General features: G+C 38.8%; 1 pseudogene across 1 annotated transcript in view; it reads left to right on the forward strand.

The window, feature by feature from the left end:
* Positions 1–23,372, forward strand: part of LOC135217146 (serine/threonine-protein kinase stk11-like) — a 154,517-nt pseudogene that overhangs the window by 108,125 nt on the left and 23,020 nt on the right. Inside the window, exon 6 of the transcript XR_010315061.1 lies at positions 12,969–13,154. The product of XR_010315061.1 is annotated as a serine/threonine-protein kinase stk11-like (transcript). The remainder of the gene's footprint in view (positions 1–12,968; positions 13,155–23,372) is intronic.

A 23,372-nucleotide genomic window follows, 5' to 3' on the forward strand; every position in this document is an offset into this window, starting at 1 on the left:
TCAATGAAATAAGAATTACTGTATCATATTATAAACTATTATGTACAAAGTTAAAAATAATAATAATTCCATTAATAAATTCGTTTCATTTAGCAACTAAATTGTTTTCCAAAAAAATTCTTTCGGTAATAAACGTCCATCAGCTGATTCTAAACATAAACAAAAGACAAAAATAGATTTTTATTGCTGTATTTTGCTGTTTATACATTAGTATTGTAGATGGGTGCTGTAATCTTTACAGTAAATCATGTTTTTTTTATCATAAATATGTTCATTCACAAAATAGATATACTATGTACTTTTAGTTTGGTGCAGCTGCCAAATCATGAAAACAGAAAGGAATTGTTATGTAATATACTTTTGTTTGCTGATCTGATGAAGGGGAAATTGAAGATAGGAAAGAATAACTTGAAACTGTCTTGAATTTAGTTTAAGGTGATAGTTGAAGACATATTTGGTGCTTGAACTGAAGTAGGCAGTTATAAACACTGAAATAGTGGTCTTTGGTGGGTTAATTATTAAAGTAGGCAGTTTAAAGCAATTTTAGGGGGGTACCAGGGAATCAACACGGGTATTTACTTATCACGGGGGGTTCTGGGCCCTATCCCCCGCGATTATCGAGGCCCTACTGTACAACGAAAAAATAATTACCGTATATACTCGCATATTATGCGACTTTTGAAACCTAATTTTGAAGCTAATTTTAAAGGGGTCGCATCATACACGCGGTATAAAATTAGCGTACCATCTATGCTTTCCCAAATCGGCAGATCGCGATAGTTACTACCGGAGGAAAACAGTAGATCTTTTAAAAAGTTGTTTTACTTGTACTTCACTATATCCAATAATATCGTATGCATTCTCATATTACTATTGTATTTTAAAATACCAAAAGAGCGATCGTGCGCCATTTGCTTTATTTTGGGGTATACAACATGTTTAACTGTTCTAGACTAACCATCTATAATTTCCAAATCAGTTAAGGCACAACACCGAAGGATTTTTTACTTTTTGTTTTACTCAGTAAAAGAAACATTTGTTACTTGAACTCCTTTTAGGATACGCAGGTAAGTGAAAATTTATTAAAGTAAAAAAAAAAATGGCATAAAATTAATAAACTAAAATCCTCCAAAGTCGCTCTCCGTGTCCGTATCATCAAATACTGCTCTGAATTCTTTGCCATCAAGGCAGTCATCATATTCGTCATCTTCCAGATTCTTTGATCCTTTTATCATTTCATCCTCATCTCCTGCATCTTCGTAGAGGACATCGTCAATTCATATGGAAGGTATAAGTCTTGTCACCGTGGCGAGCTCTCTGGCGTGGCTTTTACAAAAATTTTACAAAAACAACAACTGCCCGTGTGTGACAGACCTTTGAATGTCCTTGAGACAAACCCCGAGGCTATAATTATAAGATTATAAGGGTTTTTCCTTCCCAGGTACTTTAATCTCCTTCCTATTCGGCCTCTCTCTCTCTCTCTCTCTCTCTCCTAAATCTTACAGCTGTCCGAGCGAGAGCTTTTTTTATGGGACAACATAGGCCCGCATTTCGCATTTTCCATACTTATTTATTTCGTATACGATTGCCCTTTCTCGGCTGTGAAGTTGATGTCTATCTATGGCTGTGATATGACCAGGAATAACTTGTAAGTCGGTGTCAAAGTCACTCCACTCTTCAGTCAGGCCAAAAACTTTGGCCATATCGCATTCAAGCAATATTCATCATTGTTTCCTATCTATTATTTTCTCAGAGAGAGAGAGGAGAGAGGAGAGAGAGAGCGAGAGAGGAGAGAGAGGAGAGATGAGAAGGAGAGAGAGAAGAGAGAGAGAGAGGAGAGAGAGAGAGAGAGAGAGAGAGAGTCTGTCTGTATACGATTGTTTATTTTCTCACTCGTCAAACTTACTGTTATGCTTTATTTCATATTTCCTTGCTCACCAATTTTATTCTATACCTGCGTATTAAGTAAATCAAGATATGTGTAGAAGGGAGAAATGCCTCCAGACTGTACAGTCAGTATGGATTTAAACGTACGTGGAACTGGTTGAAATATTCGCAACAGCTCCAAAATGAGATGCCCTGTTGATAGAATATCTGACTCCGTTTCTTGTTATTGCATAAAAAAACTTTATCAATCGTGAACCTACGTAATTTATTTAGAATTCTGCGCAACGGAAAAGATAATATTTGATATCTGTAATGGGAGAAATGGTTTTATCTCTGTTGTTGTTATAAATTTGGCAGATATGCGATCAAACACGTGGGTGGACCAAAAACAGCCCAGCCAGAGAGCTCCGCTCATTTTGTAAATACTATTGTTTGGCGTGCTAGGCTTACCCGATTCATTTGGGTGTGTGCTACTCAAAATAATCGCATTTTTCTTTCTAATCCCAAGAGTTGACCATGGAAAAATCCCAAGATTAACCAAAAATCCTAAGATAATAAAATAATTGACATATGCCAAGCTTTGGAGTCCTAAATATTTACTCTGTCTATCAGGAAGATACTGATAAATTGAATTGACGGTATCTTTCCTGAGAGAGAGAGAGAGAAGAGAGAGAGAGAGAGAGAGAGAGAGAGAGAGAGAGAGAGAGAGCATTCATGTAATCAGTAAAATACACTAGTAAAAACAAAAACTACGTACTGTATGCAACGCACACACATCATCGTTAGCTTCCCGTGTGTTACTTGTAAACGTTCATTCTAAGAAATTCACAGAGTAGTATATAACTAACACCTGATGGCTGGTTGTAGCCATGGAGATCTGTTTATCCAATGACTGCCCTCTGCTTTTGTTCTATTTATAGACATATGCCGTGGATGACACTAGGTTTGAACGTTACCATGTTCGTGATTTTCTGACTGCTGACGGCAAAAATTACTCGATAATTTTCTTTATATAATTATTTTGTTCGTGAAAACAATAATATAATATGATCATTTTAACTTTAATGTATAGTGGTATGAAAAATACCAGTGTCGTAGCGATGCGTCATCAATATAGTGGTATGAAAATACCGCATGGTGTTGTAGCGATACGTAATCACAAAGTACAAATCCTTTTCCCGGACCATCCTCAAAATTTTACGACTCTTCAACTGCAAGATCGATATGGTGAAATATATTATTTAGTCATACTTATTGTTGAAATTCACAAGTTAAACTGCAAAACATTAGATTTTGATTGTTATGTACATATATTTTTTGTGTTTTACGGAATGTTTGTTTTGAAAATAATAGCTATTAGTGAACATATGATATTAATTGTCCCACTATTTTATTATAGGTGATCTTAATTATTTCACATTCATGTAACAGTATTTTATTAATATTTAGTTAAATAAACAGTAATTAATAAATAACAATAATGAAAAACATAAAGGGAAATTTTTTTTTCTGCAGTAGTGATGTTTGTTTGATTATGCATCTGACCTCACATTTTCGAAATTGAAAAATTCCAAAAACCGAAACATCGGAATGTGTGTGTACTACACTTTTTTAAAACACGCACACAATGTCTACACATTTACTGATACCCGTTGGTGAAAGACTCAAATTACAGCATTTATTTCTGAGAGAGAGAGAGAGAGAGAGAGAGAGAGAGAGAATGATTTAGGACTCCAAGGCGTGTTATTTTTACAATTATTTTATTATCTTGGTATTCTTTTTTAATCTTGAGATCTTCTATTCAATTCTCGAGATTAGTAAGAAAATTACCGTAACTTCACTAGCAGCAAGCAGCACACATCTGAACGACTCGGCCATTAGCACGCTAAACCACCAACCTTATGAACTGACCTCGGAAAAGGAACTCGCATGATACATGAGATACATGACAAAACCACTGTTTATTGGTGAAAATTTTGGGGTCGCATGATATGCGAGATCGCACGTTACTCGAGTATATACGGTAACTCATTAGCTTTAACCATTTTGTTCACAGCGCAATTTTTATACAATTATATATGAAATTTTTTTCATGCTGTCATATATTCCAATATTTATATATGATAATATTTTTCTTCATTTCTGATGGTTGCATAATAAACTTCAGGCAATGACAAAAAAAGGAGCCAAAAATGAACTCTTAATCTTGAAAACTAAGCGTGTTGTGATTTTTTGAACAAAACTTTTTTTCCGCTTCGATGCTCACTCCCGAACGCCACCAGCATACGGGAGACACTTTCAGAAATACCTGCTCGGTGTTTAAGGTTTAACAAAAGCAACATCTGTATGGAAGGGGTCTCTAATTAGTTTTAAGTTTCCTTCAGACACATCAGGATAGTATCTGTTACATATTGTAGTGAGGTAAGTCAATCCACTCCTATAAGCTTACCATCTGAACTAAAGTAGAGGTGTCCTGCCTGTCAGTAAGTGGGTGGCCAGGCCCCTAACCCTAACAACCTGTAGGGAGTGCGCACTCCCTGACAGACCCTTGGTGTACCACCTTGGATAATGCATACCCCAGGATAAAACCCATGCTAGTGAGACTTCTCCCCTTTCTACATACCACTGACAACCAGTTCGGACTTATAGCAAACCATTAAACTGACACCTGCATCTATATACTGAAAGAATTGCTGAACTGTTACTCATCATCAGCCACTCCTGTTTTCCTGTGTTTTGTATATGTGAGAAAAGCATTTGACAGAGTAAACTTCCTGAAGCTCTTCCATATTTAATTGGCATCTTTTATTGCTGGTTCTCCACACAGCAATTCTGTGTCAATTGGGTTAACGTATTGTTGTGCACCTTTGGCTCCCTAAGCGGGCTTCAGCAAGGGGGCATACCAAATTAATACGTACACACGTCCTGATTGTCAAACTGTATTCACTCCCAATCGGATGCACTGTCAACAAAACTAAACCTCTGTTATGCTGATGATATTGTTCTGATTTCCCCATCAGTGCAAGGTCTCCATGACTCATTGACACTTTCCGCAAATATGCAGAGGAATTTGATATCCTTTACAACGAAACCAAGACCCAGTACATGTTGCTGCTCCTGAGATCGCTTAAGCATATTGCAGAACCACAAATTTTCCTTGGAAATCATTGGCTGGAATTCGTGCACGAATTTATGTATTTGGATCACATTATCACAGACAGCCTAAAAGATATGGCAGACATAGAACAGAGGCATCATAAACTATACACAACTGGCAACATGATTGCAAGGAGGTTTGCCTTCTGTCACCGAGACTTGAAACTGCTGCTCTTCCAATCGTATTGCTGCAGTATCTACTATGGGTGCTCCCTGTGGATGAACTACACCCGAGAGACCATGAGACGTATCACTGTCGTTCACAATAACATATTGAGATCTTGGAGGAATAATGGGAGGAGACGCCCCACATGGGTCAGACCGTTCAGTAAAGTGAAGCCAGTTTACCGCGTGGCAGCCACGCCCAGGACTGGCAAAAGAGAGACCACACCATAAGGATTAATAGAAACGCTTCAGTTACTTTTCCCATCTTTTATTTTCATAATGCGTCTTTTCATGGCATAAATGGAGGCGAAAAGTGTTAGACATTTTATCATTCTTTTAAAGAACATAGTTAATTATTTCATCATACAGAATACCTTACTTTATTACTCGTATATACAATACAATTTTTCATAATCTTATATACATATAACCTATTACTGGCACAAATTTAAAGCTATTCTCTTTATGTCTGCTTTCCTTAGTCCTTACTGTTTGCTATCGCCTACTATTAGGAATTATTGACCGCTAAAATGAATTAACTTAGTATATATCTGGCGGCTCTTTCCTGAGACCTGTGATTGAAGTTTAGCAGTAATCCGCTTACCAGCATAATTATATCTCACTTGCAAATATTTTTCAGTTATTGTTTTAATCAATAAGTGCAAGTGATTGTCCAATGGTTGAGTATCATACATGTGATAACCGAACTCTGAAAATATTGTTTTGCCTCTGTAAGCTGCCAATACTGAATTAACTAATTTATGGAAGTTAATTCCACCCAGTGTTTGTTGGCAGGACATTTCCCTCATATTTTAACTTAAAAACAACAAAGCCTGCAATATAAGCTACTATTTTATTTGAACATTTTGACAAGTGGTAATGGTTTGGAATATAATCATAATCATCTTCCTTGTCATCCGAATATGTTTCTTGAATTTCTAAAATTCGATGTCTTGAAACAGAAGCATTTATATTCCTTACTGCAACCTGGCCTTTTATGCTGCTTGAAGCAGTTAATATGGGCACCGACTCTAATGGCAAGCAGTTACCATGAATGATATCCATTAAGTCATTATGTACAAGTAGCCTTTTGTAAGCAGCAGAGAATTGTCTCGCTGTTGGATTACCATTATGGCCTCCCATACTTCTTACTTGACCAAAGAACAGTTCAATATGATCCTGACTGAATTTGTAGGTCATCAAAAATTGTAAAGGCCCACCATCTGATGCAATACAGGTTTCGTACAGAATCTGAAGACTTCGTATGCAATAGAGAAACCCAATGAAACCAGTTTTTCGATCTTATTTTAAGATGTCTTAACATCCTGAAGTCTCAAAGATCTGATATATGTTTCTGCTTTTATTAGAAAATCTTTAATATCACTTGCATTATTCTTTTGAATTGGTCTCTTAAATCCTTTGGTATTAGATTTCGAGAATTTGATATGTCAAATAAGGTGTTGAATACCATAATGAATTCAACAGTAGCTTCACTTCCCTCAAATTCACTTATTTTTTTCATCAAGGCATTATAGTTTCAGTAAACGTGTTAACTGTCTGCGGATAAAATGGAGTACGAAATTATGTGTACCGTAAGCAGAAGAGTACGCGCACAAGAAAACTAATAGAACGAGTTAAAATAACATAGCGAATCAAAAATAAAAAGTATGACACCTTAGTCATCGCAAGGTCGCGCACCTATGGTCGATCCAGGGATTCAGTTGCCAGCCCCAATATGGCGGCCAGCGACCTGAGTGGCTTCACTTATCCCGCAGCAAGGCGTCTCCTCCCATTATTCCTCCAAGATTGAGATGGCTCACAAACACTCCTCGCTACCACTCTGCCACACATGTTCACAGAAAACCACCTGGACAATTTAAAAATCATTGTAAGGCAAACAATGTCCAGTCTGATCACCCAACTGTGAAACAGTAGCAGTTCGCTCATACAAAGCATCCTAAGCCGTAAGGCAAGATGATGATCTAAATTGTGGGTAAGATGGGAAAATTTGTTTCCTAAATTGCGAAGTGGAATTGCAGAATCAGTCATTATTATTATAATTGCTACGATTATTGTTATTACTGGTATTTTACTTTTTCATTATTACTGTGATTATTATCAGTATAGTTTTGCTGTATACATTCAATTTTTGTACTTAGACTTCTGGGCCTGACTACTGTAACCACCTAAGGTTCCTAGCTGGAATTTAATGATATGCAATCTATTCACTAAATGTTATAATTTTCAAGTTTTTTTTTTTTAACTTCTCAATATTATTACTGTTATTACCATTATTTTGATTACCATCTTTTATACTACTTCAGCAAGTGTGGATATTGCCGATTAATAATTTTTTATCATGTTATCTTATGTATCTAGATTGTGTATGTTGATGTCTATTCTTTGTATATTCCTTGTATAGGGTCTTGAGCTGAAAATAAGATTTATTATTATTATTATTACTACTGAGCTTTGTAAAATTCATTATGGTTTTTGTTTGATAAATTTTTTAAGTATAAAACTGAAGGTAGTTAGTCACCCAACAATATGAGCTCTGTGTACTTCTGCCATTTACAGCACTTATAATATGACAGTTGGCCTTTGCTGACCTATGATCACAAGCAAAGACTTTTGTCAAACAAGTATTGGATTTCATAACAATAATTTTTAGGTTGTAAACAAATTTATGGAGATTGCCAAGTACATACATATAGGGGTGTAATTTAAAAAAGTGTATGGTGTAAAGGAAATTAAACCAGTGGAATGCAAGATCTCGTGTCTTTGCTCCAAGTAATTTTCAAGCAAAATGCATATGGTGGAACAAAAAAATTACAAGGATGACTTGGTCGTCCATGCATGTAGTTTTCTTGAAAATGCTGTAGAATAAAGGCAAAAGATCTTGCAAACCATACTTTCAGTGTCCAGTTGTTCCAGTACGTATACAAACCCTTGGTCCTTTAACAATAGGAATGGTACTTAGCGGCAGCTGAACCGGTCGTAAGCTTCGAACAAGGGAGTTCGGTAGTTAACTGCTTGTCCCGCAGTTGGCGGTCAGCTCGACTGCGAGGAGAGGAGTCACTTTGCTTTCAGCCGCCGACGGAGACAGACGTGTTGTTCGCCTCTCTGCCTGCTATTGTCGTATGCTTTGTGTGCTTCACTGCGTGAAGATTTTCTTTTGGCTTTTCCTATTACTGTGTGATTGTGCAAAAGGATACGTAAGTACGTGTGTTTTTTTGTGTTATTCATACAGTGTTGACTTCGCTATGGAATCCTGAGAGCCGGAGAGACCCCCAGCCAGGGAGTCGTCGGAGGATTCTCCGGTTGCTTCCCTGGTCACGGACACTTCTTCCTCTTTTCTCCCTCCATCTCAGCTCCCTCGTATGGCTCCTTCCCCTTCGGGGGAGGTATCTCGTTCCTTCTCTTCGCTCGATCAGTCGAGCGTAGAGTGGCGGGCGAGGTACCCCGACATTCAGCTGTATTCGGGGTCTTTTGCTTGGGGTGGGATCTGTCCCCCCCGGGCGAGGGGTAACCTCCCCCCCCTTACTAACCCAACTCTGTTCCCTTCTTCAGGTTTACTTGCCACGGGTGACGATCTCGGCAGGGCCTGGTATTCGCTGGGGCTCCAGGGGACACCGACGATTTAGGGGCTGCTGAGTCACCTGGCGAGGGGGTCTACGCCGGTCACCCATGGCTCGACCACCACCACTACAACGACGGTATCCACACCTGGCTACACTGCGCCGCCGCACCTGGTGTACACACAGCACGTAGCCACGGTGACCCCGACAGCCGCTGTGCAGATGCCGCTGACGGAGGCAAGGATGCCCGCTGTGATGCTGCCACCTGGTTTTGCCGCTCTCGCCTCAGCCCCTGACTTCCGGTGTCGTAAGAGCTCTCCGCTGGACCTGCCACCTGTGCATAGGATGCCGCCGGTTCCTGCCCCGCCTCCTGTTCCTGTCCACGCTGCCGCTCCAGTACCAGTACTGGTTCCTGCCGCCGTCGTTCCTGCTCGTGATGTTGCTGTTCCCACCCCAGGTCCTTCCGGACAGGTGCAGTCGGGCCCTGTTGCTTTGGCAACTGCCCCGGCTCCGTCCTGGATGGAAGACCTGACGGTGGTCCTGAAGAAGCTGACGAAGAAGAAGAAGAAGAGGAGGAAGGTGTCGTCATCGTCTTCGTCTTCTTCATCATTGTCTGTTGCTGCTTCCCCTTCGACTTCTAAGGCCCCACAGCCTAAGAAGAAGAAGGTTGCCTCCTCCTCCCCTAAGAAGGCTCGCTCTGAGACTTCTAAGAGTCCTTCCCACTCCGGTGGGAAGGTTGGGGCTTCCGTTGGTCCTCCTGTTCCTGCGGGAACAGGGCCTGTCTCTCCTTCCGCAAGGAAGAAGAAGACGCGGACTGGAGGAGCACCGGCTAACACCGGTACCTCCTCGCCAGGCGCCAGGTACCGTCTCGGCCTCTCGTTCGTGAGAGGTACCGAGTATACGGTCGCCCACTGGTGACCATGCACCCAAGACCCAGGCAACCGAGTCTGCTTGGCGCCAGGATCCAGGCACGGAGCGGAAGACTGGTGGGAGTCATCCATGTGACTCCCGCCAGGCTAGCGATCGCTCTCGCAGCGAGCCGCAGGTACCCAGGGTTGACGCGACGGTCCCAGACCGTCCGCGGGCAAAGGCAAGGAAGCGGTCCCCTCGGTCGCCTGAACCAGCCTTGGCCGGTCCAAGCGATGTGGCACGCCGTGAGGACAGGCCTCCCTCCCACCGTGACAGCGGACTCTGCCGGTCCCCTGACCGCCGCTCCCACCGGGACCGGGCGGAGAGGGGGACTAGCAGCAGCTCTTCTGAAGCTAGGGAGCATTGCCGCTGTTCTCAGTCCAGCCGCTCTCCCAGGGAGAGCCGCTCGACTAGTGATTGCCTGCAGCCCCCTCAGCACACTGGTTCTGCCGGTGGGTGTGGGGGGAGCGTCAGATCTTCCTCTCCTATCCCTTCAACTTCCTCAGGTTACACCAGGAAGAGCGAGGCGATTAGGAGTAATTGCGAGAGGTGCACTGGGGGTGTCCCTGCAGCAGCTCCTGTTGGAGAACTTCTGGTTCTTGCAGCAGGAGGCACTTGCCTTGGAATCTATCACTATGGCAGCATTCCTGAAGGGGACCCGGTTTTTGTGAGACTGTGCCAGTCTGGAGGTAGGGGCATCTCCTACCTGGCCTACCAGACAGCTAACCTGTGGGCCAACCTGGTTCTTCGGCGTAGGGACGCTGCCCTCACCCGAGTGACCAGGGTGGCTGGGCGAGAGGCGGCATTGGGTCTTCGCAACGGACCGGTGCGGAGTTCCTCCTCTCTCTTCCCCAGAGAAATGGTGGACGCTGCAGTGGAACAACGGCGCACTGATGACAGTGACCATCTGGTCCACCAGCCAGTCTCGAAGGTGGCAACCTCGAGCGACTGCGGCTAAGCCAAAGAGTTTAGCTAGCACTTCGTCGAAGTCCAGAGGAAAGACTCTGCCTTCGACTTCTTTGGTAAGGAGTGACTGTAACCAGCCCTCCTCCCAGTCCTTCTCTCGAAGAGGATCTGGGAAGAAGAAGCCGAAGAGAGGCGGGAAACGCTAGGGATGGCGTTCCCCCTCACCTGCTGCCGGAAGTTGGGGATTGCCTGGCGAGCCATTGGGCAACATATCAGCGCTACGGAGCAGAGACCTGGATAGTGAACGTTCTTCAGGAGGGATATTTACTACCCTTCGAGTCTCGGGCCACCCCTCACCTCCAACCTGGTCCATCTTCAGACGTGTGTCCCTGGTTCGACCAAGGACGTAGCCCTTCGACAGGAAGTAGAAGCCATGCTGAGCAAACATGCTTTGGAGATCGTATGGGATCAGTTGCCGGGCTTCTACAGTCGCCTTTTCCTGGTGGAGAAGTCCTCGGGAGGGCTGGCGCCCGGTGATAGATCTCTCTCCCTTGAACCGATTCGTTTTCCAGACTCTGTTCACGATGGAAACGGCACGTTCAGTGCATGATTCCATCAGGGAGAACGACTTCATGCTTTCTGTGGATCTGAAGGACGCATATTTCCAGATACCCATCCATCAATCCTCCAGGAAGTACCTCCGCTTCATCCTAGACGGGGCGGTGTACCAATTCAGGGCACTTTGTTTCGGTCTCTCAACCGCCCCATAGGTGTTCACGCAAGTGTTCACGCTGGTGTCATCTTGGGCCCACTCGGTAGGGATACGTCTTCTGAGGTATCTCGACGATTGGCTAGTCCTGGTGAACTCCCGTTCGCAGTTGCTACAGGACAGGGACCGACTCCTTGAATTCTGCCGCGATCTGGGGATCGTAGTGAATTACGAGAAGTCGGATCTCGAGCCCAAGCAGATGATGAAGTACCTGGGCATGTTGATCGATACGGTAGCAGGGCGAGTCTTCCCCACAGATTCGCGGATCAGCAGGTTCAGGGAGGCAGCAAGACAGTTCCTGTCTCGACAGGAGCAGCCAGCTCAGCAGTGGCAGGTCGTGATCGGTCACCTTTCATCTCTCGAGAAGCTAGTTCCTCACGAACGTCTTCACCTGCGGTCTCTTCAGTGGAGACTAAAGGAGTGTTGGTCACAGGCAAGAGACCTGCCTTTCTTCCCCGTGTCCCTCACGGAGGAGGTGAGGCAGGACCTAGCCTGGTAGCTGTATGACGGGAACCTCGTAAGAGGAGTGCTTCTTCGCAACCACCACCACCACCACCCACCCACCCACCAGGGAGGGAACCAAGGTAGGATGAACACCAGTCTGTTCATAAGACTCAGATTCCACCCACCAATAAGTGAGTCTTCCTATTGTTAAAGGACCGAGGGTTTGTATATGTACCGGAACAAATAATAATTTGTCGGAAATTGTATTTTTCCTAACTATACAAACCTGAGGTCCTGTACATATAGTCCCACCTCATGCCACCCCTCACTGCATTTTCCTGGGCCTAAAGCAAAGTGACTCCTCGCAGTCGAGCTGACTGCCAACTGCGGGACAAGCAGTCAACTATCGAACTCCCTTGTTCGAAGCTTAAGACCGGTTCAGTTGCCGCTAAGTACCATTCCTATTGTTAAAGGACCTCAGGTTTGTATAGTTAGGAAAAATACAATTTCCGACATTGTTATTTTATTGCAAAAAAGACTTTGTGGTCTTTCAGGCCATTGCATGTAGTTAGCTTGAAATGCTTTAAAGGCAAAAGATCGTTTACACTTTTTTCAATTTGTGGCATTATACTCTGTTTTTTATTTGATTTCATTATTCCTTACTCTGTTTTTATTTTATATCTCATAAGGAATAATGAGATATAAAATATCAACAATTTTTGTTATATCTCATTATTCCTGTTATAGGTGTTTTACATTAGTAGATGTAATGCACTTTATATCTCATTATTCCTCTTATAGGTGTTATACATTAGTGGATGTAATGTAAATGATGTATTTTGTGTAAGGAATGATTTAATCTCATAGCTCATGTCAGAGGTGCCCTGTAATTCTGGTGATGAACGGTTGACTAAAGTAGGAAAGTATATATTTATTTTTCAACAAGTGTGTGGATAATGTATTAAGTCATGATTTACTGTTGCTGTTAACATGTCTATTAATCTTATTGCTTGAACCACGGCATTATATATCCAAATTAATTCGGTTCTCTGTCAACATTGCCTTTGGTTGCCTGACATCCCATGTGATAAACATAAATGTTTTGTATTGTTTGTAGTAGACTCAAACATAATTTTATTTTCAACTTTTTCCAGATTTAACTTAACAAGTGGGAAGTACCCTTTTGAAGGTGAGAACATGTATCGACTCTTTGAAAATATATGTGAAAAACCTCTAGTCGTACCTCCAGAGTTAGATCCTGTTCTCTCATCATTATTGGAAGGCATGCTGGTAAAGGATCCTTATCAGCGTATGTCTTTGGCTCAAGTGAAATGTCATGAGTAAGTACACATTGAACAATTGAAGAAGGGAAAATGTAATTAGGAACTTTGTTTCCATATTTTGTGTTTGGACGTTTTCTATGTAATGTGATATCCTGGTTGTAGAGGATGATTTGGATTACTCATGGTTTTTTCATTAGTAATGAAATGAAATATTTCTTCGAGTTTTATGGCCTTATGCATAAACTTGCAGATAACTTGTGTAGGCTAGAAATGTAATAAAAACAAACTTGGTTGGCTGTAGTATAAGATACATATATATTTATGAATTATTTGGAATGAATGGTACCTACTGTTTAAGTTAGCTTTATCTTCGTGCCATTTGGTATGATCAGCATTTAAAAAATCAAAATATGCTTGGCTAACATGCTAGCACTTTCTGTATTCACTTGTTTCCCACTAGGTGGTGCTGGAATGTTTATGTTCTTTCATATTTCTTCATGTCATAATGTTAAACACAGTCTCGATTGGCATTAGTAATATTTTGATGATATGTTCCTCGTTGGACCAGTGGTTTTCATGCTTGCTTACCCGTCTGGTGGTCTGAATTTCGATTCTCGGCTGTGCCAACGCGGAATCAGAGAAATTTATTTCTGGTGATAGAAATTAATTTCTTTATATAATGTGGTTCGGATCCCACAATAAACTGTAGGTCCCGTTGTTAGGTAACCAATTAGTTCTTAGCCACATAAAAATACCTAATACTTCAGGTCAACCTTAGGAGAGCTGTTAATCAGCTCAGTGGTCTGGTAAAACTAGGATATACTTAACAAATATTTTGATGATTTTTGGCTAATTTCTCCTGTAAGGTATTGTGTTTGTTTTGTATTTTTGCTCAGTGCCATCTAAAACAAGCATAGATGAAAACTTTAGGCTGTATAGGAAAGAGTTTGTGAAAACTGATTAGTATTTTTAGGTTTTGCTGATGACAGCATAGTTTTATGTTAGCAGCTATCTTAGACTAGCTGTGCAGCCTTGAGTGTGGTTTTCTTGATACGTAGATTATGTGTTGAGGAGAGGATGTAAATTTGGTGAAATATTGGAAGAAGTTAGAGGCTGAAAGTTTACGTAGACAATTAGGGCACTCCAGCAGCCTACTCAGTTTTTTCCTTTTGTTTTCTGGTGTTGCTTCTCTTCCTTCATGAGCCTACCTGATAGCCTAGATTAATTCCTGTCTCTTATTCTGCTCTACCTTCTTTTGCTCTCTAGGTGGTTCAGGAGGAAAATAATAATAATATACATGTATAGTACAGTCATGCCCTGAATTTGGATGAGGTTAGGTTCCAGACCCCCACGCACAAGGTGAATTTTTGTGTTAAGTTCGTTACAGTCTCTAAAAATGCTAATAAATGCTTATTTCTAGAGTTTAAACATTAAATATGGCCCTAATCTTGCTCCCTAATTATTAACCCTCAGTGAACAGACATGCTCACATGAGTAGCAACAACAGGTTTTGGGTGGACAACAGAGTCACTCATGGTGAGTAACAATATTACGCGCCATTGATTTAGGGGAATCGGGCAGGAAAGAGATGCCATTACTTCTGTAGCCCATAAATTCACTAATGGCATGTACTTGCCTCTCTGTCTCATATGACGTCTTTTTATAAATTTACTCATAAATATACCAAGGGGTTGCTGTTGGTTTTAGTTCTTATCTTTGACGATTATTTGTCAATTATAATTTTAATTTTGCAAATAAAATTGCAAAGAAATAATAGAAAAGACATGTGTAATCCAAAAATATCACTGCATCTTCATCCTCAGTAAATTTATGTAAATATTTAGCTACAAATACTGTGGTACCTTGACCTATGAGTTTAATTTGTTTCATGGCTGAGCTCGTACCTCAATTTGCTCACACATCAAATCAATTTTCCCCATTGAAAATACTTTAAATGCTCTTAATCTGTTCCAACCCTCAAAATGCCACCCCATATTTTTATGTTTCATGCTATTAAATAGGGAAAATACATTCATAAATAACAAATATTTATAAAACACATAATAGAAACAGTATGTAAAGATATAATAAGGTTTTATACAGTGTACTTACCTTGGATATGAGACAACTTGAGTTAACAAAGACACTAGCAGAGGTGGATAGAGGAGATTCATTTTTTACTATCATTACTGTACATTACATATCCCTAAACTTGATTGCTACTTCACAGTTGTTTTTTCTTATTTTTTTTCTTTTACTTTTTTTCTTTGCTTATCTTAATTTTCATCACTGTCTTGCTTTCACTCATTCTTTGCTTCTTCACCACTTCTCACTTCAACTAAAGGCCTTTCATTAATAAACCTGTCCAAGGCGGTCTGTTTCATGTCCCTTTCAGAATGTTTTGGATACGAGTTAGGCAAGTGTCATTAAATAGCACTTGCTCGAAGTTGCAACTTTTTCAGGATGTTTCTTTTCTACTTAATCTGTAACCTTCTCTCACATTGTCAAAATTTCCTTTAGCTCTTTTGTACTGATGACCTCTTCCTCTGTTTCTACCTTGGAACTAACTTCACTTAATGCCCTCGTATGCCGCTGCTCTTGCAGCTCCTTTAACTCCTTAGTCATCAGTTCTTTGGAGTGCTCATCAACAAGCTCGTCAATGTGTCTTTTATCCACCCCCAGACCTATTGTCTTTCCAATGGACACAATTCTTCCTCCACTGGCTCTTCGGGTTCAGGTTTGAAACCTTCAAAGTCCCTTTCAGCCACAACTTCAGGCCACAGCTTCTTCCATGCAGAGATCAGGGTCGTTTCTTGTAACCCACTGCCAAGCAATATCAATGGTTTTGAGGCCTATCACGATATTAAAATGGTCCTTCTAAAACTCTCGAAGGGTGAGGTTCGTACTATGTTACCTTCAACCAACAGCGGAACAGGTGCTTGGTATATAGCTTCTTGAAATTGGATATTACCCGCTGGTCCATTGGCTGCAGGATAGGGGTGGTGTTCAGAGGAAGGTAGAAAATCTGTATAAAATCATACTCGTTGAGTATTTCTTCCTCAATGTATGGTGGATGAGCAGGAACATTGTCGAGAACAAGAAGGGGTTGCAGGGGCCGATTGTTTTTTTGTAGATATTTCTTCACTGAAGGACCAAACACAAACTTTACCCACTCGACAAAGAACTGCCTGGTGACCCATGCCTTAGGGTTTTCCCTCCACATAACCTGCAATTTCTCCTTTATGATCTTGTGTGATTTAAAGGCTCTGGAGTTTTCAGAATGGTATACGAGCAGCAACTTTATCTTGCAGTCGCCACTCGCATTGGCACACAGGGCGAGGTTCTACTTATCTTTCATAGGTTTTTGGCCTGGCATCTTTTTCTCCTCTTCTGTTATGTATGTTCTCCTCGGCATCCTCTTCCAAAATAGCCCCATCTCGTCACAGTGAAGACTTGCTTGGGGATGTATCCTTCGGCCTTACCATGCCTAACAACCGAGTGAATGCTGGTCCTTTTTTGGAAATTTTCAAACCAGCCCCGACTGGCTTTAAAGGAACCTTCGGTTGCTGAAGTGCCTGGGGTTTGCTGTACCAAATCCGCATGAATGGCTCATGCCTCCTCACAGATTACAGCCTCTATTATGTTATATCCTGTAAGCTGCTTCTCCATCAGCCGCACAAACAGCAGATTGCCCATCTTTTATTGGACAGATGTCTGGAGCTTAGAAATTATTTTAACACCTTTGGCTGGTGTAGTATAATATATATATATATATATATATATATATATATATATATATATATATATATATATATATATATATATATATATATATAGATATAGATAGGTAGATAGGTAGATAGATAGATATAAAATATATTTATAGATATATATAAATATATATAATTATATAACTCTATATATATATATATATATATATATATATATATATATATATATATAGGTATATATATATATATATATATATATATATATATATATATATATATATATATATATATATATATATATATATATATATATATATATACACACATACATACATGCATACATACATACATACATACATACATACATACATACATACATACATAGAGTGGTCCCCCCGTATTCGCGGGGGATGCGTACCAGACACCCCCGCGAATAGTTAGAATCCGCGAATGTTTGGAACCCCCCCTCTAAAAGTGCTCATAAACTCCTATCCTGAACATGCAAACACCAAAGTATCCCTAAAAAGACCATCCTTCATCAAATATACATAAAATATCCTATTATGGTTCATATTAATCTTTGAAAAATTTTTAATACTGTTTCAAAGTAAATCTTACATTTTATGGTTATACATAAATACATACTATGTACGTACTGCATGGCTTAGTTACGTATGTGAAAATAATTCAGTCCCCCCACAAGTATTCAGTCATGCACGTTTTCTTTCATACTGTTACTATTTGAGACATCCATTTTCTTTTTACAAAGGAAGCGATTGTATGTGAAATCACAAATACCAAATGTCTACTTAAAGTATTATCCTACATCAAATATACCATTGAATTGGTATTATTAATATCATGTTAAAGTCATCTTAAACATTTTACCATTAGAAATATATAAACAGCCAATAGCAGAAGAGAGAGAGAGAGAGAGAGAGAGAGAGAGAGAGAGAGAGAGAGAGAGAGAGAGAGACGAGAGAGAGAAGATTGGAGAGAGAGAAGAGAGAGAGAGATGACGATGAGAGAGAGAGAGAGAGAGAGAGAATAACTCCTTACGGTTTCAATAGATTGAAATGAACGTCTGTAGGCAACTTTTTTCCTCTCCCATAAACAGATATTTCTCCAGAGAAGAGAGAAAGAGAGGACTGTGCAATTATGTTTGTCTCTCTATCAATTCTTTTGCTGAGAGCGAGAGAGATAAAAGGAAGAAATAGAAACACCAAATGTATGACAAGTATCTTGTGGAGAGAGAGAGAGAGAGAGAGAGTTGTCCTTACAGTATTTAAAAGTGAGAAATGGAATGATTATTGTATTTAAAATACTCAGATATGAATTTTGTACTTACAGTTAATAGTATTATTATTGGAAAATATTAATGATAAACTTATTACATACATGTCCATGAAAGTGATCTCATCTCAGTGAGAGAGAGAGAGAGGAGAGGAGAGAGAGAGAGAGAGAGAGACGAGAGAGAGAGAGAGAGAGATTACATAAAACCATTAAATTCGTTGACCATTGTATGGCATTGTTACTTTCCCAGCTCCGAGCGTCACTGGAGTTATGAGGTAGGGAAATTGATACAGAAAAAGAAAAAGACGAAGGGAAGAATTTTCATTTGAAATTAGTTATCGTATTATTACTACTTCTATTATTATTATTATTATTTGAAAATAGAATAAACACGTGCATTTACCATAAAAATTCTCTCATCTCAGTAAGAGAGAGGAGTTATCCTTACAAGTGAAATGGAAAGGTAATTTTCATCTCTTTAAAATACTACCATTATGAATTTTGTAATTACAGTTTTACTTATTTTATTATTATTATTATTATTATTATTGATTATTATTATTATTATTATTATTATTATTAACCCTTTACTGCCGACTGGACGGTATTTTACGCGTCGGACATTTTTTGTCTCTCGGGTGCCTGACCCCTGGTACGTATTTACGTCGACATACAAAAGTTTTTTTAAAAATTTGCGGAAAAATACTTTTAGGCCTACCAGCCGAAAACTCTTGAATCACGCGCCTTGGGGGATGCTGGGAGTTCACGGATCAAGGTTGTTGTTTTTTGTTTACAATCATTACGCAGGCGCGGCAAGCGTGAATTTCTTTTGTAACCGCACTAAAAAAGTATATGTGACACATCTCGGAAATTATTTCGTCACTTTGACATAATTTTTGTACCATTTTAAATTAGCCGTTACATGGAGTATTATATATGAAAAATGTTGTGAATTTTTATGTAGAATACAACAAACAAAAAAATACTCATTATTGTAGCTTTTATCAGTTTTGAGATATTTTCTTATAAATAACGATAAGTGCCAAAATTTCAACCTTCGGTCAAATTTGACTCACTGAAATGGTCGAAAAACGCAATTGTAAGCTAAAACTCTTATATTTTAGTAATATTCAATCATTTACCTTAATTTTGCAACTAATTGGAAGTCTCTAGCACAATATTTCGATTTATGGTGAATTTATGAAAAAACTTTTTCCTTACGTCCGCGCGGTAACTCTTCCGAAAAAAATCATACATGCGATTGTGGTAATGTTTGCACCATTTTAAAATTAGCCGTTACATAAAGTTATATATGGATTGGAAATGTGCGCAATTTCATGCACAATACAACTAAAAACAACCCATGGTTGTAGCTTTTATCAATTTTGAAATATTTTCATATAAAAAATGATAAGTGACAAATTTTCAACCTTCGGTCAACTTTGACTCTACCGAAATGGTCGAAAAACGCAATTGTAAGCTAAAACGCTTATATTCTAGTAATATTCAATCATTTACCTTCATTTTGCAACAAATTGGAAGTCTCTAGCACAATATTTCGATTTATGGTGAATTTATGAAAAAAATAACATTTTCTTTACGTCCGCGTGGTAACTCTTCCGAAAAAATCATACGTGCGATTGTGGTAATGTTTGCACCCTTTTAAATTAGCCGTTACATAAAGTTTTATATATGAAAAATAATTGAAGGTTGTAGCTTTTCTCATTTTTGAAATATTTGCATATAAATCACGATAAATAGAAAAAAAACCACGTTTGGTCAACTTTGACTCTACCGAAAGAAGCTGGTCTGCAAAAACACAATTGTAAGCTAAAACTCTTACAGTCTAGTAATATTCAGTCATTTATCTTCATCTTGAAACAAATTCGAAGTCTCTAGCACAATATTTAGATTTATGGTGAATTTAAAAAAAAAAAAACTCCTTCCCTCCGTGCGCGGATTCTCTGCCACATATCTCCGAAATGCGTACGTCCCATTCTCGGAATATTTGCTCCGTTTCATATTAGGCATTTCATAGAGTTTTATATATTAAAATGTGTGCAATTTTATGTAGAATAAAACTAAAAATATTTGAAGGTTGTAGCTTTTCTTATTTCAGAAATAATTGCATATGAAAAATATATATATAAAAAAATTCGACATTCGGTCAACTTTAACTCGTCAGATATGGTCGAAAACTGCAATTGTAAGCTAATACTTTACAGTATAGTAATATTCAATCATTTGTCTTCATTTTGAAAGAAATTGGAAGTCTCTAAGACAATATTTAGATTTATGGTGAATTTTTGAAAAAAATATTTGTTTACGTCCGCGCGTTACGAATTCATGCATTATTTTGTGATAATATTTTCTCTGTGTTGCTTTTATTGTTTTACAATGTGTTATATACCAAAATGATCGCAATTTAGTGTACATTACAACGAAAAAACTTTGAATACCCAATTATATATGAAAATTTCGTTTTTGCGCGCTTCAATCATATTGCATTGCAAATTTATATATGATAATGATAATTTTTTTCAGTTTCTGATGGTTGCATACTAAACTTCAGCCTATGACAAATAAAGGAGCCAAAAATGAACTCTTAATCTTGAAAACTAAGCGCGCTGTGATTTAAAAAAAATATATTTTTTCCGCTTTTGTGCGCTCACTCTGAAACACCTCCGGCGCACGGGAGACAATTTTTTTTTTACCACTTCGGCGTTTAAGGGTTAAATAACTAAAATTATCAATAAACATCTTACATACTAGTACCATAAAAATTCTTTCATCTCGGTAAAAGAGAGAGAGAGAGAGAGAGAGAGAGAGACCTTACTTACCTTACAGACCTTACATCTTGTTCGGGTTGCCCCAGGTCCCTCAGTGTGAGGGCACCTCTAATGTCTACAGAGAGTTGCTAGTACATCTTCCGGTATATTTTGCATCTTCCAATCTTGGATGGTCTGGGATGCAGTTTAGATATTTGTCGAGCTTATTCTTAAACACATCTACGCTCACTCCTGATATATTCCTCAGATGAGCTGGCAACGCATTGAATAGACGCTGCATTATCGATGCTGTGCGTAGTGGATTAATGTCCTGTGTGCTTCTTTCCGTTATTTTTCCTCGTATAGTTTTGGGCACTATTAATCTACCTCTGCTTGCTCTTTCTGATATTTTTAGTTCCATGATATCTGCTATTCCTTCTATCTGTTTCCATGCCTGAATTATCATGTAGCGTTCGCTTTCTCCTTTCTAGACTATCTAATTTTAAGAATTGTAGTCATTGCCAGTAGTCTAGGTCCTTAACTTCTTCTATTCTAGCTGTAAAGGACCTTTGTACACTCTCTATTTGTGCAATATCCTTTTGATAGTGTGGGTACCCATATCATATTGCAATATTCAAGTGGACTACGAACATATGTTTTATATAAAGCATAATCATGTGTTCAGCTTTTCTTGTTTAGAAGTGCCGTAACAACATTCCCACTTTTTGCTTTACATTTTGCCAACAGAGTTGCTATTTGATCATTGCATAACATGTTCCTATTCATCATCACCAAGGTCTTTAACTGCTTCCTTATTTGTATGGTGATGGTCTCATTATTATTAGGTCCCGTATATGCATATAGCTTTCTTTCTCTGTCTCCATAATTTATTGATTCAAATTTATCAGAGTTAAAATACCATCCTATTTACCTCTGCCCAATCATATACTTTGTTTTAAGGTCTCTTTGTAGAGCGTTCCTATCTTCATCACAAGTAATTTTTCTCTACTTATTCTTGTGTCATCTGCGAAACTACTCACTACCGTCCGAATCCTTAACATTATTGTCTATGTCTTCAATCATAATAACAAACAGTATTGCAGCTAACACCGTACCTTGCGGCACACCGGATATTACCTTGGCTTCATCCGATTTCTCGTCGTTTGCAATAACTATCTGTTTTCTGTTGTGTAAAAATTCTTTTAACCATCTTCCTACTTTATCCACGATATTGTGTTTTCTAATTTTCTTCGCCAATATATTATGGTCTACTTTATCAAAAGCTTTTGCAAAGTCTAAAGAAAAACCACATCTGTTTCATTTTTTCGCTTTTCATATTTTTGAATATGTTTTCACGGTGGACTAACAGTTGGGTTTGTGTACTTTTTCCGGGTACGAAACCACCTGTTGTCCTTTATTAAACAAATTATTTTTTATTAAATGTTTCATAATTTTTTTATTCTTATTACCCTTTCATACACTTTCATAATATGTGATGTTAGACTCACAGGCCTATAATTACTTGCCTCTAGTCTTGATCCACTTTTGAAAGTAGGGGTAATATATGCTAATTTGTGCTCATCATATATCTTGCCTGTATCTACACTTTGTCTTAATAATATTGCAAGTGGCTTTGCGATAGAATGAACTACTTTCTTTAACAAAATAGCAGGAATTCCATCAGGCCCTGCAGCAGCTCCATTTTTAATTTCATTAATAGCCTGCACAATATCAGCTTCATAATATCTATGTCAGCTAAATACAATTCACTAGTTTCATAACCCTTACTTCTATATTCATTATCTTCATTATCTATTCTAGGGGTGAATTCTCTCTTATATCGTTCTGCCAGTATGTTGCAAATTTCCTTTTTTTCATTCGTTAATCTCCCTTCAATTCTCAGAGGGCCTATTTCTATTCTTCTTTTATTCATCTTCTTCGCATATGAGTATAATAGTTTGGGGTTTTGCTTGATATTTAATAGGGTTTTTCTTCCAAGTCCCGTTTTTCATTTTCTTTTGATTGCACAATTCTTCTGTTCTGCCATTTGATATCTTACTTTTTAGTTCTATAACTTTCCATGCATTTTTTTCTTTTGCAAGACCTTTTTTCCACTTTCTGATTTTCTGGAACAAGATCCTTCTGTCTCTTGGTATGCATGAATGATGTTTACTTTTCTCTTCGGTATATATTTTTTCCACTATTATCTCCAATATTTTATATAATATCTCCGTATTTACCCTTATGTCATCACTTACGAAAATGTTATCCCAATCTTTGTTAATTCTTCATTAATTTCTGACCATTTTATATTTTTACTGTAGAAGTTGTATTTTCCATATCCTTCCCACTTTTTCATTTCTTGCTTATCTCTATTTTCACTTGCTTTGGAATGAATTGTTAATTCTATGACATTATGGTCTGAAATACTCGCATTATTAAACTATTATTTCTTTAACATAATTCATCTCGTTCACAAATAC

The sequence above is a fragment of the Macrobrachium nipponense genome, chromosome 7 (assembly GCF_015104395.2).
Source record: "Macrobrachium nipponense isolate FS-2020 chromosome 7, ASM1510439v2, whole genome shotgun sequence".
NCBI lineage: Eukaryota > Metazoa > Arthropoda > Malacostraca > Decapoda > Palaemonidae > Macrobrachium > Macrobrachium nipponense.